Raw genomic sequence first — 19,952 nt, 5'->3', positions numbered from 1 at the left:
GTCTGGAGCAAAGAGCAAAGCTAATTAAATAGGAAGTCTTTTAAGTTTTCTATGTGTAAATACAAAGCCTATCTTCAATGATGTTTAAAATGTCTTAGTAGTTCTCTGGTATAAATGAGTAATCATTCCTTTATTTTTAAAGTTTCCAGTTTAGTGTTTAAGTATCTTTATTCCAAGGAAAGAATATCTATACTAGTGTTTTATCCAAAATTTACTCAGAAGAATAGAGCCAGACAAGGCCCATCCTTAAGTCTAAAGGAAATAGAAAGATAGACACAGGAAGAAGAGCTGGGCTTTGGCAAAAGAATAGTTTGATTTTTGTTTTTGTTTTTAGATTTTTGCTTTTAGGTTTTTGTTATAGTGCACTCATGAGAGTCAGAGAGAGGGAAAGGAGAAAGCACTCCCTGGGGAGGACAACCATGCCACATTCCCTTCTCCTCCATCCTCCTCCTGGGATTTTTGGGCATGTGCACACATGCACCCAGTGTGATTTTCAAGCTGCCAGGTCTGGGACTCAAACTGTAGTTGGCCATGTGGGAGTCCAATGCCTTAACCACCACATTACCTGCTGGCCTCCAAAAGAATGAGTTTCAACACCAAGGTAATGGCAAAAATCCATTAATTCATTCTTTGCACTGACTTCACTGGCAACAGAGTTACTACTTAAAAAAAAAGAAAAAAGAAAGAAAGAAAAAAGACAGTGGCCTCTTAGCACAAGAGTTCATTGTTACTCAGAGAAAGCCAGATCCCACAAAACCAACCAGGTTTTGAGTTGTGGCCCCAGTGGACTGTACACTGGGCTCACACACAAGTGTACAGGATCTTGATGGGATAGAGAATTGGAATAAGGAGTACTAACGAATGAATAGACCCCATTCAGAGGTACTTTGCTTCCTTTCTCTCTTGTTCACTCATGTACATGCCCTCTGGAATATATAATTATTTAAAAAAAATACAAGATAGCAAGGTTCAAATTTATGAGGTAAAATTTTTCTTGATTTCCTTAATAGTGAGAAAACAAAAGAGTTAGAAAATATGCGACATGACAAGTCTATACTATTTCTAGTCTAAACTGTCCAATGGTCTACATTGATAAAATGAATAGGATAATTTCTAAATTCCTATTTTATTTGGCACCATGAAGACAGAATCATCAGAACAAAGGCTGTTTGGAACTTTTATGAGAGTATATAGTTCCTAGGCAGGAACAAGTGTTGCAGGTTGGCTATGGAACCACAGCCCCTGCTGCTACTACACTAAAGTCAAGAGAGGAAAAGGAGTATGACCTCACTCTTTACTGTATGCCACATCACTGATCAATAAAGCATTTTTTAAAGGTTTTTACTATAGGGCAAGTGCACTTGCTGAAGAAAGACAGAAATAGTGAGAGGAAAAGTGAGAAATCACCCCCAGGGAGATGGCCACACAGCAACTCCTACTCCTCCATTTGCCTCATGGGATTTTGAGCATGTATGCACATGTGCCCAGCATGATTTTCAAAATGCCAGATCCAGGACTCTATCAATGATCAGCCATGTGGGAGTCCAGCTCCTTAAACACCAAACCACCTCCTGGTTCCCAAGAAAGCATTCTTAATTAAGAGTTTCATACTAAGGAGAGAAGCCCAAGGTTGTTGAACATTGTTTGATGGGGAAGAAGGAAATATGGCCACAATAATGTCAGCACTTGGAGAAAATGGAATGGCATATCACCATAGGATATGTTAGTCCAGAGGCAGAATGGCTACTGAATAAGAGTGTTACTAAAAGTGTTAAACACCTACTATGGAGCTGGCCTATTTTTTCTCCAATGTCTCATCTAACCCTGCAATTTTGTAATGTATATATCAATTGTGGCACGTGAAATGAGCAAAGTCTCAGAGTAGAGTTTTTATGTTGACATAATCCTTCAACTGTTGGGTAGCCAGAGACCAATTACTCAACTTCTCCATGGTTTGGTCTTTTACTATTGAAAAATGATAGATAATCTCACAAGGATGCTGTGTGGCAATGAGCAATGTTTTTAAATTATTATAAAAGTAGTCTATAAACCCACATTAAGTAGGTGCTATTCTTGACACATAATTGGTTTACTAGAGAGGCAAGAATACAAAACCCCCCAAAATATAAAAACCACAGGGGAGTAAACTAGTAACTCCATAGGCAGTTATGTCATTGACATAGTTCTAGCATAAAACCTGTGAAAGCTGGGAGATATCTATTTGGCTATAGTCTACCTATTCATATAACTATCAGAATTCAGTGAAATCTAATCCATTCTTCTGTCACTACAATCAATCCAAGGTATATTAACCTTTAGCCTATGAAAGAATTAGACATTCCAACACTAATTTAATAGAAGAGAACTTTGGCAGGGTATGAAAGAAGTCCCAAGGCAATTCTGTGCAAATATCAGTTGCCCAGAATTCTCTAATATATGTCTGGGGCCTCCAGGGAGTCTCAAGTTCAGGAATGAGATCACAGATGAAGAAGAGTTGGCTGGGAGCTAAGGCTCCTCCTTGCATACTTGTTCAGCTTTTCTCTCCTTTTCCAACAATAGACAAACAATCCTTCCATCTATGGAGCCCTCTGAGAGCTGGGTGCTCTGTGTCCTTCACCACTTGCAACTTTTCATCTATCTTTGAGATTCTTATCATCTATTAATTAAATGTAAAAGAGAAAACTGAACAGTAGGAAATTTAATTTGGAGCCTGAGTGCCTTTTAAAGTCTCCTTTTGGTTAGTCTTGGCTTCTGTTCCTGAAAAGATACAGCAGTGAATGACTGTTTTGAAGCTTGGAAGTATCTGGCTACATGTGTCTTTCAGGTATAGAGAGAGGTGTTTTGCCAGTACCTGAAAGGTCACCATTACATTGAAATGTCTTTGCCTTTCCATGTTTCACATTTGGGGCATGTTTGACTTCAGGGAAATGAGGACAAGGCAGTTGATATTTTCGTAATTTGGTAGCAATCAGCACCTAGCTTACTGTTAATTTTTTTCTTCTTGTCAGAGGCATATGTGCTCACCAGAGAAAGACAGAGAAAGAGAGGGGAAAGTAGCCCTCACGGCACATGGTCATGCTACAATACCTTCTTCTCTGTCACTCCATACTATCAGGATTTTGGTACACATGCACGCACACCCAAAATGTTTCTCAAGCCATCAAATCCAGGACTTGAATTGTGCAGTTGGCCATGTAGGAGCTGACTCTTCAACTATCAGGCCACAAAGTCAGCCTTAGCTTATATTTTTTTAGGGAGACAGCATCCCACACCCCTAGCCTGACAGCTAACAAAGAGAAAAAGACAAAAGACAGTAACAGGAAGGTTAGAAGCCCAAAATACCTCTTCTTTCCCCCATCTTCAACCAGATGCAACTGACCTCCTTTCCTTGAAGATCTGGTCCGTTCTGACAAGAACAAAAGGCATTCTTCTTGAGACAGCAGTATTGACAATGTAGCTACCAATTCAAAGGAATAAAATTAACAATAATATCAGAAAGAGAACTTATGAGAGTGGGACATTTTTCTTGATTTTTCTCCTCTCAAAACGTGATAGAAGAAAAATATGTGAATAAAGGAAATACATTATAAGAATATTAGAAAACTTTTCATTGTCAAAAACTGTATTTGGAAAGAACTTGCTTGCAATTGAATGATGTCAACATGATAGGCATAGGTTCAAACACAAAATGAATTCAGCTACTTTTTTTCTCAAGCAAAGGTTACATTTTTAAAAAAAAATAATTTCTGTTTTGGGCCCAGCAGGTGTCATGATGGTTAAGGCACTGAACCAAGTACATAGTTCAAATCCTCAACCTTGAAAAATGGGTTGGCATGTGTATATGCACACCCAAAATCCCAGGAGGAGAGTGGAGATGGGAATGAGGCATGTCCATCCCTCTAGAGAACGATTTCTCACTTTGCCTTTCCTTCCCTCCCTTTCTCTCTCTCTGTCCAGCAAGCACAGGTGCCCTTTGGCAAAAATCTAAAAGCAAAACAAAAAACATCTGTTTTCTAAGTGATCCAGTTATTTGATCCTGGTCACTGCGTACTGAAAAATCAACTGTCGGTCATAATGTATGTTTTCATGGCCACCAGAGATTTTTGAATTCTCTTTTTCTGCTAATAGGACAGAAATATTCTTGGTAACCAGCAGTTAGCGTAATGGCTATGTCGCTGGACTCCCACGTAGTCGACCACAGTTCGCGTCCCGGACCCGGTGGCTTAAAACTCACGCCAGGCACATGTGCATGCGTGCCCAAGATCCCAAGAGGAGAATGAAGGAGAAGGAATTGTGGCGTGACCATCCTCCTGGGGTGTGATTTTTCGCTTCCTGTCTCTATGTCTCTCTCTGTCTGACTGGCGAGCGCACGTGCCCTATAGCAAAAACCTCTCCAAAAAAAAGGAAAAAAGAAATATTCTTAAAATGCATCCCACTGGGATGTCTGTTCTAGGTGAACTTAAGCTTCTTGGCATTGTTCAGGCTAAAGCTTCATTTCTCAAAGATTTCTTTTTCAACCCTAATCAAGTTGTACTACAGTGTGACAGGCTCTTGGTTGCATACATGTTTGAGAGAAGCCACTGAGAAAGTGCAAAAGCAAAGTTCAAGCAAAAATATCCTGAATTCAGAATTTGTCCCAGGGTGCCTCCAGCACTACCAACTAATTATAATGTTTGCCCTCATTGACGGCAGTCATTGTAGATTTGCCTAAAGTTTGTCTAGAACATCGATCACGTATGGAATTTATATTCTGATAATAATCAAGGACCAGTACTGTGGTGTTGTCATGAGATGCATGGCCACTACCTCCTTTTCGATTTGACTGAGGACAATAGAACCAGATCATAGAAAATAATTTTCATAATTACCTGCCTAGTACCCTGTCACTGTAGCACTTAAGTTCCTCCAGTCTCCTACCAACCCTCACATGAAGATACTTCTTTTCCTTGGAGTGACTCTTCTATTTGTTCCCATGAGATGACTCCCCTAGTCCAGGATCTAGGACTAATTCTGTTCCTTTTTATGAAAGTCAATAGCTCAGCAGTTCAGTATCAAATCAGCTAAGCTGCTGGTTTCTCTCTCTTTTCTTTTTTGGAGAGAGAGATTTTTGCTATAGGGTACATGCACTCACTGGAGAGACAGAGAGATAGAAAGAGAGAAATCATCCCCAAGGGGGGAGGGGTGGGGAGGTGGTTTGCCACACCACAATCCCTTCTCCTCCATTCTCCTCTCAGGATTTTGGGCATGTACACACATATGCCTGGTATGAGTTTTAAGCTGCTAGGCCTAGGACTCAAACTACCGTTGACTACATGAGAGTCCAGCAACATATTCATTATGCCATCTGCTGGTCACGACTACTGGTATCTTCTTCTAAATCTTGTATTTTGGTAGCTATGATTGAGTCCCCTGCCTGTTGCCACATGACCAAACCTCTGCTTTGTAGTCTACTTCATTCAATCTAAACTTCCCAAAAGTATATTTGGTAATGTCTAGAGATATTTCTGGCTCTTATACTTGGTGGGGGTTGGGGGTGTTCCTGCTATCAAGGTGGTAGAGGTCAGAAATGCTGCTAAATATCCTACAGTGAAGGTACCAGCAGTTAGCGTAATGGGTATGTCGCTGGACTCCCACATAGTCGACCGCGGTTCGAGTCCCGGACCCCGTGGCTTAAAACTCATGCTGGTGTGTGTGCATGCATGCCCAAGATCCAGAGAGGAGAATGGAGGAGAAGGGATTGCGACGTGGCCATCTTCCCTGGGAGGTGATTTCTCGCTTTCTGTCTTTCTGTCTCTGTCTGTCTGGTGAGCACACGTGCCCTATGGTTAAAACCTCTCCAAAAAAAAAAAAAAATCCTACAGTGAACAGCATGGCTCCCCACAGTAATGAAATAAAAACAAAGACAAAAAAAAATCGCCTGGGCTGAAATGTCAAGGGTACCAAGGTTAAGAAACCTCAGCCTGGGGCAGTAGGTGGCATGGTGGTTAAGGCACTGGACTTCCACATGGCTGACTGCAGTTCGAGTCCCACTCAGTGGCTTAAAAATTATGCTGGGGGAACCAGCAGTTAGCGTAATGGCTATGTTGCTGGACTCCCACGTAGCCGACCATGGTTCGCATCCCGGACCCGGTGGCTTAAAACTCACACCGGACACGTGTGCGTGTGTGCCCAAGATCCCGAGAGGAGAATGGAGGAGAAGGGATTGCGGCGTGACCATCCCCCCGGGGTGTGATTTCTCGCTTTCTGTCTCTATGTCTCTCTCTGTCTGTCTGGCGAGCGCACGCGCCCTATACCGAAAAACCTCTCAAAAAAAAAAATTATGCTGGACACGTGTGTGTGCATGCCCAAAATTCTGAGAGAAGAGATTGTGGCATGGCCATCCCCTCCAGGGGAGTATTTTCTCATTTTTCTCTCTCTCTGTATCTCTCTGTCTCTTTCCTCTCTGGCAAACATGCCCACCCTATGACAAAAACCTAAGAATTAAAGAAAAAAAGAAACCCCAGCCTAATTCCTAAAGGAGTATCCAATTTCCTACCCAGTATCCTCATTCTTGTTACCAGGCCTCACAACACCAATCACCCTCCTAGACCTCTGCCTACATCTACATTCTTCTGATAGACTGTTCTACCCATGTACCAAGAAACCTCTTTTATCCACTAATACCGTATGTGGACTGCTCCTGAAGCCAGGTACCCATAATCCTACCTGACCACCTTGATTCCATAAATCATGCTTGTTATCCTAAGCTTTGCATCAAACCTGCTTGGATTAAAGTCCTGGCTCCTCCATTTCGTAGATGCATAACCTTAGACAAGTTGCTTTATTTTTCTCAGATTGAAGTTTCTTTGTATAATATAAATAGTAGCAGTTCCTACCTCATACATTATTAGATAATATATGTGAAGTACTTAGCAGTACTTATCAAAATTCCTAACATATTTTTAAACATTTGGGAAATGTTAGTTATTGCCCATTAATAAGACATTTCAAGATTACTTCAGCAAGCCTCTCTTGTATAGTTATTATCAATCTTTTACAGCAACATTATCCGATAGAACTTTCTGCCAAAATGGAAATGTTTCCTATGTATGCTGTCCATTAAACATAGTCACATATGGGTAACTGAAGAGTAGACAATGTGACTGAAAAATTGAATCTTTAAAAAAAATAATTAATTTAAATTTTAATAGCCAAATGTGGCTAGTGGTTCTTACAACGCACAGTACATTTTTGGAGTTTTTCAAACTCAATATCCCACGAAAAATAAAATTTCCACAAACTCTCTTGGGAAAGGGAGGGAGAAAAGGAGGGATGTTAGAGTCACCATCCCAGTGGACCACTGTACTAAATGCATGTGTTGCAATCCTCACCTGGGTTGGGTAGAAGAAGAGGCTAGAATTGGCAAGACTAATTCTAACTATTGCTGCCTCTTCCTACTCCAATCGGCCACTGCCGACTTGTACCCCACAGCAGTGGTTTCTAACTGGGGCAATTTTGCTTCTAAAGGACATTTGCTGAGTTCCAGGGATATTTTTGGTTGTCTATTCTGAGGGGAAGGAGAACTGATACTGGGATCCAGTTGATAAAGGATGCTGTTAAACATCATATAGTGTACAGGACAGCCCCTCTACAGAAAATTACTATCTGGCCCACAATATCAATGATGCCAGGATGGAGAAACTGTTCTGGAGGGATACTTAAACAATCCCAGATAGAGAAGCATCATTCTCCTCCTAAAAGCCTCCAAGACAATGGGTCTCTAACTCCCTTGGAATTCAGTGCAATGTTTACACAATCCCATTTATTCCCCTCAAATTACCTTGAAGAAAATAATTCCATTCCATATTAGGAACAGATTATAAATTTTTCAATCTGGAAAGATGCAAAGATCAGAAATCTATAAAATAAGGAGGCTACAGAAAGGGTGAACTGAGTTTAGTTCACCAATTGTTAGTATATCATAAGCAAGATGAAAGTGTGTGTGAGAGAAAGCAAGAGAGAGCAAGCCTTTGAAACCCTCCAGTGCTTTAGTATGAAATGATAATTGTTAGTTTTTTGTCCTCATTATCCCCAAAAAGTGATGCAGGGTGAAAGGGTAAAGACACTCTCTAAAAGGACTGGATTTTGATATATCTGTAGCTTCTAAAACTAAAAAGGAGTATCTAGAGGAGCTTGAAATATTAGGGCCACACTTCTTTGAAATTGATAACATGGAAGAAATTCCTGCCCTCCCCCAACACCTCTGTGCCTCAGAGTCAGAAATTTGGGCTGAAAGGCCCATAGGACTGAGTCAGTCATCAAACCAAATCTTACATTTTTAGGTTACCTGATTCTCCGTGCATCAATTTCAGTTCATTTTCTCCTGCGTTGTCTTCAAGGGGAAAATTTAAAAGATGTTACATTCATTCCAGAAAACTAAACTGGGTAATTTAGGTCAAAGGTCCATTTTTCATCTCTTAATTCTGAGCCTGGAGAAACTCAGAGCTATCCTACATAATCATCCTCTGCTTTCCACTGCACTTTATCTAACTACACACCAAAATGCCATAATGTGAGAGCAATCAGCAGGACTGGAAATGCAAAATTCAACCCCTCAGATGTTCTGCCCCTATCTGGAGATTTGGAAGATACTTGATGACCCTATAATGTTTTCTTTACTGAAAAGATCAAGGATAGCCAATTGAAGACAAATTAACTCCCTCTACCCTCAGGGACTATGTCTACATTTAAGGTAGTTACCAATAGGTGAATAGTTGTCTACCTCTGGAGACTAGTGCCAACTGCCTGGCTTGCCTCAGGTGTGGATAACAGAAAGAAATAGGAATGTGGAACTCAATAATTGTTCAATGAATATGACAAAATTTCCTCTCTCAAGCTTTATCCTCCAATCATGTTATATCACCCTTCAATTAGATGCCCACATATGAATTAATCAACTTAAAACAAAACATCATTTGGCATGCACTTTTATTTGGAGTATGAAATGAAAATCATGATGGGAAAAGGGAGTATTCTTGACATTATTTAACATGAATTTTATTCTAAATTTCTAGTCTGGTTTCCTTTTTGCCTTTAAAAGGGGGCATCTTACATGCCATACTTCTACCTTAAGACTATTTCTTTATTGGAGCTTATCCCACACCACTCCAAGAGTAATGATGACAACTACCCTTTCATAACTTTCATTTTACACACTGAGAACCAAATAAGCTAATTTTTATCACCCAAGATCTTTAGGTCTAAATTGTGACTCCTGGTGATAACTGCCATTTTTCAGTTGTATGGCTATAAAACACTTAAAATAGAGGCCCTCAACCTGCCCTTGTGCATTAAATACCCTCTTTTGTTCATTTTGACTTTGTTTTTTGCTGACATATGTACCCCTTTCAAGATCAGTACCTACTAGAGGAATTATCCCATAAAATAATTTAAGTATTTATTTTTAATCCTATAACATAGTCTATGGAAAGCTGGTTACTCTGGCCCTCCTGTGGTCCTGTGTCTGTACCTGTATTCTCAGCCTGTCCAGAAACCTTTATCAGGTTATACAAACTCACACTAGTTATGTGGTGAGCAATGACAAGAAAATCTCTAAATCAGCTTGTCAGTAACCTCTTTCCAGTAATCTATGAGAAAAAATAAATTTAAAAATCACACAGTAACCTATAAAAAGTGACTCAAAAATTATGATTAATCTAAAAAGCTATTTTTATTAAGCTCCATCACAGGGCTACCTACAAAGCTAACTGTACACTCACACTGGCAGATTAGGGCTTCATTCATCTGTATTGCTAGAGACACAATGATCAAAACTTCACTTGTGCCATTTTCCCCATTTCACTAATAACTCATATCCAATTTATATCATTTTCACAATTTCTTGGAAAACATCATATCTTAACTGTATACAAAATGCCCTCACAGAAGGCAGGCTCCCCAAAGGCCACTCACAGTGTATATCCTGTTCCTTCCTTGCCATCTGTCTTAGTTTGTTACTGCATTGCTAACAAAAACACCTGGGACTGGGTGAATTTAAGAGAATAGAGGCTTATTTTGACTCACAGTTCTGGTAGCTGGGGAATCCAAAGACAGGCCTGATATCAGGCTGGCCCACATCAAGGCTGATAGATGCACTGAAGATGGCTGGCAGGTACACTGCTCTTTCACAGCAGCCAGCTATCTTGAGAACTAACTTCTCACAACTCACAAGAACTAGAACTCGGGACCAGCAGTTAGCATAATGGCTATGTCACTGGACTCCCATGTAGTCGACAAGGGTTCACGTCCCGGACCCAGTGGCTTAAAACTCATGACAGGCACATGCATGCGTGCCCAAGATCCTGAGAGGATAATGGAGAAGGGATTGCAGCGTGGCCATCCCCCCTGGGGGGTGACTTCTCGTTTTCTGTCTCTCTGTCTCTCTCTGTCTGTCTGGCGAACACACACGCCCTATAGCAAAAACCTCTCCAAAAAAAAGAGAACAAGAACTCACACTAGGGCTCAAGAGACATCAGGAATCTATTCACGAGAGTGGTGCCTCCGTGATGCAATCACCATGATCCAATCACTGTCCACTTGAACTTACCACCTCCCAATATCAATTATAAAACATGAAACATGATACAAAATATGAACTCATCATCCAAACAGTAATAGCATCTTTTAACTCCTCCATGATTTCTAACATCCATCCAGAGTACACCTTGCTTTTGGAGTTAATGGCTTTCACCACTCATTATAAGCCATATTTTGCAGAGAAAAATATATGGAATGATTCATTTGCAACAATATAGATTTGAGAAAAATGCCATTCCAGGTTGCCTCCAACTAGAAGCTTAAAATTATAAACTCTGACGATTCATGGACTTAGCCATGTATTTTTTTTTTTAAGTTCAGTTCTTCCATGAGTGAAAGATACCAAGAGAAACAGTACCCCTAGTAGAGTCTTGATGTTGTATTATATCCTCAGCCTTCATCTAATCCCATATCATGAACATATGCATGTCCAGCATATTCAGGAAGGTCTCCAGATTTAAACTGGCAAATTTTCCATTTGGCATTGCCTTGCAGAGCATCACATTTTACCATTGCACCACCATGTGGATCCTAGCCATGCATTTGTTCCTCAAGTTAACTCTCACTTTTGACAATTTAAAAGCCCCCATGTGATAAGAAACCAAGAATGATTTTGTGGGTTGCTAAACCTTGAACAATGCTATATAATGTTTATTTGGGTTTAAGGTAGAACAGTAGTTAATAAGGTTAGTTAATATCCATAAAACCTATAATACATACTTAAGATATGTCTGTATATTTGGTATTGTGAGTTTAATATTTGTTTAATGATGTAATTAATCAAATTGTTGGTCTTTTGTTAGAAAAAGTTGGGATAGTATTTTAGTCCATTTTGTTGCTAATAAAAGAAAATATCTGAGTCTGGGTAATTTAAGAGAATAGAGGTTATTCAGCTCGTGGTTTGGAGGTTCAAGGTCCAGGGGCCACTTCTGGGGGGTTCTTCTGGCTGCATCACAACATGGTGGAGGACAGGAGAACAGAGCATCTCCGTTCTGTGTTTGTCTCCTTTTATAACCCCCCACCAGGTATCAATCATCCTCTACCCTGATAACCTTAATCCTAATCTCCTCCCCACAGTCCTTCCTTTTGATACCATGATTTATTGGATCAAGCCTTTACCCTCTTAGTCCATTACAGTTGTTCAACACGTGAGTTCTGGGGGTATTCATTGAAACTATAACAAGCGGTATAGTAATTAATAGTAAAAGCTTGGGATCATACTGCCTGAGTTCAAGTCCTGACTCCTATAATTCTTAGATGTGTGACACGGGGAAAGACATTTATCTTCTTTATGGCTGAGTTTTATCAGGTGTAAAATGGAGATGATTATTATGCCTATAGCATAGAGTCATACTTAGAACTAAATGAGATACTCCATCATGGTGTCAAACATGGAAAGTGCTCAATAACCTGTACCCAATAGTATTATTTTTATCTCTGTAACTCATGCTAATGCTGGCCATTGTTCTGTACATTATTGATTTTTACATATCAGTATATTTTTTAAACCACCAGCTGGGTTCTGTGACATTATCCCAAATACATTTCATGTACTTTAGTCTCCTATTGGGTCGTCAGGAAAGTCATGACACATTTTTGCATGGAAAAATACATCATAACTTTTCTGACAGCCTAATATATAAATTATATATACCTTGGTCTTGAAATTCACTGAAATGATCCTGCAAATCCTAATTCTGATGGTTGTGTTTTTTCACAGAAAACAGATTCTCTACCATCTGATGCCAATGGCTGCTCCAAAGTAGCTCATGCATCACAAATACTAACTAATCTTATAGGTAGGCAGAGAAGGAGGCTGCCAATGAGATAGGATTAAATGCTGGTATTCTTCATTTCTGAATAATACAGAGAAATGAAATTTCATTTCACTAGTTTCTTGGAATGCTGAAAAGGGCTAAATATTGATTTTATTTGGCGTGTTAGGGTACGGAGGAAGGAGAACTCAGTAGGTGGAAAAAGAGGGATTGCAATTTCACTAAATCCCAGCACAAAACAGGAGATTCATTTCCAACATGATGCTATCAGACCTGCTGTATGAGGAAGTCCCAGTTGGAGAGGTTGGGTCAGTGAACAGATGGCATTGTGGGTATGAATGAAGTGGGTCCTGATACGGGTCTTCCCATTAATTACAAATGGAGGATTTAATTTCAGAAGCCTGTGATAAACTCCATCAAGCATGCCTGCCTAAGGCTGGTAACAATAGGGTTCAGAAAAATTCCAGCTAGTAGATTGTAACCAATGCTGAGGTTAATGGAAATGACTGTATCACTTGGGCCCCTTGTTAACAATAACCCTGTAGAAGCTTTCATCAGTCCTCAGAGTGGGAAGAATGGAGCATTATATATTCCTCTGAAGTGTCCTCTGGCAATAGAATTTATATGAAAACATGAAGAACCAGGGCTTAGCTTACTCTTTTTGCTGCACTGTGTTTTATATGATGAGCTTTGAGCTGGGCAACTCTGTCTCATGCTTGTTAATCTAGAATCAAGCTAGAACATAAGCCTAGCTTTTCGACCAAGAGTCCTAGGACAGATCCAGGAAGAAATTCATTAGGCCATAAACACTGCACTCCAGAGAGAGGCAGGCAGTGAACCCTTTTTAGTGGCTATGTCCTTAGCCTACATCATTGCCAATTTTTAAATTCAATCAGGTCAGTTGATGTACTTACCAAGTCTCTTTAGAAGTACAGTTGTAGGGGCCAGCAGGTGGTGTAGTGGTAAAGGCTCTGGACTCCCACATAGTAGACCGTGGTTTGAGTTCTGGACCCAGCAGCTTGAATTCATGCCAGGTGCGTGTACATCCATGCCCAAAATCTCAAGAGGAGAATGGAGTAGAAGGGACTGTGATGTGGCCATCCTCCCTGGGGGGGTGATTTCTCACCTTCTTCTTCTCTGTCTCTCCAATGAGAGCACACACTCTAGAGCAAAAATATCTTTTAAAAAAAGTACAGTTGTAGATAATATGAACCAATTCTAATTCCTTAGCCTGTTGACTTCTTTCCCTCCCTTCTCCCACCAACCTTTTTTTCCCTTTTTAAAAACATGATATTTAGGAGCCAGCAGGTAGCGTAGTGGTTAAGGTGACTGTTTTCCCACATGGTTCAAGTCCTAGACCCTGTGGCTTGAGAATCACACTGAGAATGTGGGTGTGCATGCCCAAATCCCAAGAGAACAGAAAAGAAGAGATTGTGGCATGGCCATTCCCCCTGGGAGTGATTTCTCACTTTCCCTCTGCAATTTGAGTCCCCGATCTGGCAGATTAAAACTCACGCTGGGTGCATGTGCGTGTGTGCCCAAGATCCTGAGAGGAGAGGAGGAGAAGGGATTGCAGCATGGCCAACCCCCTTGAAGGGTGATTTCTCACTTTTTTTTTCTCTCTCTCTATCCTGTCTCTTTGGCAACTGCATGAGTCCTGCTTGAAGGAAAAAAAAAAAAAAAAAAAGAAAAAAAAAAGAAAAAAAAAAGACACAAACCACCTTTCTCTGAAAAAGAAAAACAGAAAAATATATCATGACTTTTCTAATGACCCAATATAATCATATGTCAATTTAAAATAGAAATGAAAAAATGGTTTTTTTGGAGAGGTTTTTGCTATAGGGTGTGAGCGCTCGCCAGACAGAGAGACAGAGAGATAGAAAGCGAGAAATCACCCCCCAGGGGGGATGGCCACGCCGCAATCCCTTCTCCTGCATTCTCCTCTCAGGATCTTGGGCACGCACGCACACACGCCCGGCATGAGTTTTGAGCCACAGGGTTCGGGATGCGAACCACGGTCAACTACATGGGAGTCCAGCAACATAGCCATTACACTAACTGCTGGTCCTGAAAAAATGATTTTTTTATATAAAAAGGTTAAATCAGAATCCTCATACAAACTTAATGCAAACACATGTCAAAGGTTGGTTAATGACGAAACCAATATGCCAGGGGTCTGCAAACTATGAACTTCAGGCAAAATCCTCCTGGCACCTATTTTTAAAAATTTATTTATAATAGGGTATGCATGTGAATTAGAGAGGGGAAGAAAAGAGAGAGAGAAGTACCCTCCAAAGGGCCTGGTCACATTACAATCCCTACCCCACACACACCCATTTTTTGTAAATAAAATTTAATTAGCACACAGCAATGCCCATTCTTTGATGTATTGCCTGGAGCTGTTTTCATGCAAAAGTGGCAGAGTTGTATAGTCCGAAAAGCCTAAAATACATATTGTGTAACATTTTACAGAAAAAGTTTGCTCCCTACCCCATATAGGCCATTAGGAATGCTGGAACAACTTTACAAATGGATGCAAAGTAGCCAGTATCCACAAGTTAATAATCAATTTCATTCTACTAGTCAAGGAATATTTGCATTACATTTTAGAGTTGTAGGTAACTCAAAGACAATCTAAGGTATGAATAATCCAGAAAAATATATACTAAACAGGACCTCTAGTTTTTCTCTTCACTTGGACTAAAGATATCTTTTAACTAGTTTGCTATTCTAAAACTCATGCAATGGTGTGCTAGAGCTAATTCATACCAGCTGACTAAAGTGAGTCATCTACTCTTCCCAATTCCATGTTCCGTGATTGGTTGCTTGAAACTTGACACAGGGGGAGTATTTATACTACAGAAATTAGCCAATATTACAAGTCAGGATTTCTCTCAAACTTCTCTGTGGAGAACTGGCTATTCAACATTTATCAGCACATTTACCACTAGCCAATCTAATCCTGGTTAAACATTTATTCAACTTTGCCATGCTCTTAATTAAACCCTTCAATGGGGCTGGCTGGTAGCATAACAGTTGAGGCAGCTGGATCCCATGACTTGACTGCATGATTCAAGTCCTAGACCCAGCAGCTTGAAAAACACACTAGACATATGCCTTTACATGCCCAAGACCCTGAAAGGACAAATTCAGAAGGAATGCCTGGGTGACAATGCACCACGGAGGGTGTTTTCTCACTCCTCATTGCTTCTCTTCCCAGCAAACCCATAGTGCTCCTTATGACCAGCAGATAATTCATAAGTTCATTAATATGGCATATGAGGCCTTTTATCATTTGCCCCCCTACCTAAATGTCCAGAATCCTCTCCTATCCCTCCTTAGTCTCACAACTGATGTGCTAGCACAAAGGTCACAAACTGGCTCACCTAAACCAAATTTGCCTCACATATATATTTTGTTTGGCCTGCATACTATCTGTAGAATTTTTGAACCAACATTTAAAACTTCTAAAGATTCTACCTCAAATCCATATTTGTGACTTCTCTTGAAAAATTATAACACTGAACCCTCAAATTTACACTTATAACAATTCCCAGTAGCTGCCTTCTTTGAAAGGGCTCTACAGTTCACTAGTTCTTACCATTCACCCATCCAAAGTATGCATATATACCTACATCTGTAATTCTGTTATTAAACTCCTGTTATAGATCATAAGATTCTAAATTATTATCAAAAACTTCTGACCCTCATTATAGAATGTTCTCTTTCTTTACCATGGCTGTGCTGATGATAGTCCATCGTCTTTGCATAGCCTGGAGAAGAGAAAGCAGCAGGAAGAGGAGAGAAAGCAGAAGCAGAGGTAGGAGTAGAAATCTGTAGTCTATGGGTCAAAGTCTCCATTTTGAAGCAATAAAATTGTGGAAATGACAGGAAGGAACTGTCCCAAGTCTTTGAGACTTCTGATTAGTTCCCTCTAGGAGCAAGTCTACTAACCTTCTTGGAACATTTACCTTCTCAACTGGACATGGGGAGGAAAGGCCTGAGGATATTAGCTCATATTGCCCTAAACTGTGGGAGTCAGGTTTGTAAAGAGAGAATCAGTTTCCAAATGTAATTCCTTTTGTTGAGTGTCTGCTGTGTGTCTAGCACTGTGTTAAATGATAGTGGGTAAACAAAAGTTCTGCCTTCCAAGAGCTCTTGAACTTATTGAGGAGACAAGAAGTACATGTGTGAAATAATTAGAGAATAGTATAAAGCAACAGCAGGAAAGTGATTATCTTAAGTGATTTTCTTAGATGTAATCCATGCCCATAATACTTGTGAAGGATGAGCTAAAAGTCAAGAGTAGGAGCTACTGAAGAAGGCAGAGCTTGCAGTGGGTCCCTGACTGGCAGAGAAATGGGATGAGATCAATTTTACACAGGTTATCCCACAAGGATATACAGAGAGCAATGAGTGAGGTGGGTGTGACAAACTTGGAGTACCCACACTGACTGGAAGACAAAAGGCGGTCTGAGTGGGAGGACATAGTTGGTCACTTCAGACCAGTTTTCTTTTGAAAATATTTCCGTTCTGTCAATGTATCCAGAAAGCAAAACAAAGAATCAGAAAACTTCTTGTTGGAGAATCAGATAGCTCCAGAAAGCATTTCATATTCTAGGCAAAGACAGCAATCTTTTGACCTCATAACACACATGGGACTAAGCAAAATTGAAAAGTATTGCTGTGTGTGTTAGGGCATACTGAAGAAAAGAATAGAAAAGACTGAGAAAATTGAGCATGGAAGCAGAGAGAGAAGAGGCAGGAAGAGTAGCATGCTGGAATGCAGACACATACCTACGGTTTTTACCAACCTGACCCTCACAGGTCGTGTCCCAAGATGCCCTGTTCTGTCCAGTGCTCTTTATACTAATCAGATAAACCAGGTTCCTTGTAACAAAGTAGTATTTTATTCTTTACACAAATAACAGCAGAAAGAAACCTAACACTTCCCACCTCCACTGTCCCCAAAAATGAAAAGGAAACCTTCTGGTTAAAAGGAATAGAGCTGCTACTTTTACAGGGAGTTGAAGTTCCACCTCTTAAGCTCTCAGCATGGGTAGCACACTGCACAATTTGTGCTCAAAGACCCCTGAAGCATGATCTGTTCCTTTTCCTTAGTGTCTAGTACCTACTTTGCACTTGGCATCTCCCTTTTACACTCAGCACTTCATTGCTGCCTAGGGACCCCTCTGGTCTAAGAGTTGGCACTGCAGTTTGCCCTTCTAAACTCCTGCATCCTTGGTTCCTGCAAGCAATCCCAGCTAAAAGAGGCAATCAGTTTCTACACCACTGCAGGATTTTCCTGATGGGACCTTTTCTTGGCAACACAAACAAGATAGTCCTGTCCTATCCTCCTAACACCTTCAGATCACGACAGAGGTTGAGGTGTATGCTCCTGCCCAGAGAAAGGGAACATTTCCCATATCTGAGTTCTTATCTTCCTAGGCAGCCTGTGACAAATTGCTCATTTACCATCCCTCCCAGCTCTTGGCTTAATGCTGATTGTATTTATGTTCATTTCCAGGCCTACTCAGATCTACTTCTTCCTTAGCCTGTAGGCTTGTGTTAATTTCCAAGATTATTCTTTCCTGTGTCCAATTTACTTTGTGAGCCAGTTGCTCACTTCCTGCTGTCTTGTTTGTAGCTGTTTCCCTCTAAATGTTTAACAATGTTTACTTGCTGCTCCATCACCATGGGTGACCAATGTGCAGCAGGCTCTCAATTGTTCAGAGGCTGATGTAGCCACTCAGCAAAGGAAACAGGTCTCTTGCAAGTCCTCTACACCCACCTTTCTTTCACTTCCTGTTTTCTGGCCACCTTCCTGTTTGGGACTCACTTGTGGAAGCTGGGAGGGAGGCAAAGATGATGAAAAGCATTAACTCATCCTTTTGTCAGTTTGCCAGGAACCGTGGGTTGTGGTGTGGTTTGTGTGTGTGTGTTTTGTTAGTTTTTAGTGAAAAGGAAAACTATTGATTAAAAACAATATTTGTCTTCTCTGTGAGTCTCATCTATCCATATTCTGCTCTCCCCAGTTAAAATTAGTATTTGGAACTGTTTTGTTTTATTTCATTTTGCCTTAAATATTATAAGATCAATATATCCCAATCTTCTGGAATCCTATCCATGTTTTGAGTATCTAGCTCCATTCTCCATACAGCTTCCTCTGACATTTTTTTTTTTTTGAGATGTTTTTGCTATAGGGCATGTACGCTCACCAGAAAGACAGAGAGACAAAAAGCGAGAAATCACCCCCCCCCAGGGGGGATGGCCATGTCACAATCCCTTCTCCTCTATTCTCCTCTCGGGATCTTGGGCATGCACGCACATGTGCCCAGTGTGAGTTTAAGCCACCAGGTCCGGGACTCGAACCACAGTTGACTACATGGGAGTCCAGTGACATAGCCATTATGCCAACTGCTGGTCCCATCCTCTGAATATTTCAATCTTCCCTGTCCTCTAGATCTAGATCCTAAACTCTTCTATGAGTCAAGTGAGCTATCTCAGTTTCCCTATTGGATTTATAACAGGAGAATAAACTGGGCACCAAAAGACATATTTCTTTTTATTTCTTTTTTTAAATCACTAGTGGGAGTATGCACTGGGAAGAGAGAGAGAGAAAGAGAGAGAGAGAAAGCACCCTTCTAATGTGGTGTAGACATGCCATAGCCTTTTTTCCTTCATTTTTCCATCCTGCTGGGATTTGGGGTATGCACACACACATGTCCGATATGTCTTTCAAGCCACCTGGCCATGTTTTGAACCTCAGTTGGTCATGTGGGATCCAGCTCCAAATGTGCAGCTTTTCACTGCAGTGCTTTGGAGCTAGCCCTCAAAAGACACATTTTAAAGTTGAAAGAATTTTTATTCATTGACATATTCTGTACACTCACCTGAAAGTACTCCTGAGTACTCAAAGAAATCCATACCTCTCACCTTTTATTATGCCATGGACAAAGCAGTTTTATCAAGGTATTAATGCAATTAATAACCCTTCTCCAGGCCTAGAAGTCCTCATGTATAGAGTACTTCTCCCTAACACTAACAGATTTGCTTTACCTTCTCAGGACCTACAGGAGGTTGAACAAAGCCTGTCTAGTCTTGGTTTCAAAGTCCCACATGTAAATATATATAAAGTAAATGTAACCATTTCAATGAGTGTTCTTTTCAGCCTCCAGGGCATGATTTAGTGGCACAGTCTTTAAGATCACTAGTTGTTTTAGCCCTTCAAACAAATATTTCTGCAGTCCTTACTGGCCATTTAGAAATGAATACATATCACTATGTATTATTACCAATTTTATGTATGTCCGATCTACCCAACTAATCTCCAAAAGGTCAGAAAAAAACTGTTCTTTACCTCACTATATCTCCATTATGTTTCAGAGAAAACTGGGCATATTGTGGTTGCATAATGTAAGAGCCAAATTCTAGAACCATATTGCCTGAGTTTGAATTTTGGCTTAACTGTATAACCTTAGGTATGTTCTTTAAACTGCTCTGTGTCTCAGCTTCTTCATATGAGGAGACTATTTACCTCACAATGTTTTTTTTTTTTTTTTTTTTTTTTTGTGAGAGTTTTTCTTTTAGGGGGGGGGGGAC

The 19,952-nt window shown here is 40.4% G+C and overlaps 1 protein-coding gene across 1 annotated transcript in view; it reads left to right on the top strand.

The window, feature by feature from the left end:
* Positions 1-19,952, top strand: part of TRPC5 (transient receptor potential cation channel subfamily C member 5) — a 235,155-nt gene that overhangs the window by 30,636 nt on the left and 184,567 nt on the right. The gene's annotated exons all lie outside the window — the stretch shown is intronic.

Source organism: Tupaia chinensis, unplaced genomic scaffold (genome assembly GCF_000334495.1).
Source record: "Tupaia chinensis unplaced genomic scaffold, TupChi_1.0 Scaffold144991_2, whole genome shotgun sequence".
Lineage (NCBI taxonomy): Eukaryota > Metazoa > Chordata > Mammalia > Scandentia > Tupaiidae > Tupaia > Tupaia belangeri.
The sequence above is the reverse complement of the archived record's forward strand: the minus strand, read 5'-3'. Positions and strand labels throughout refer to the sequence as shown.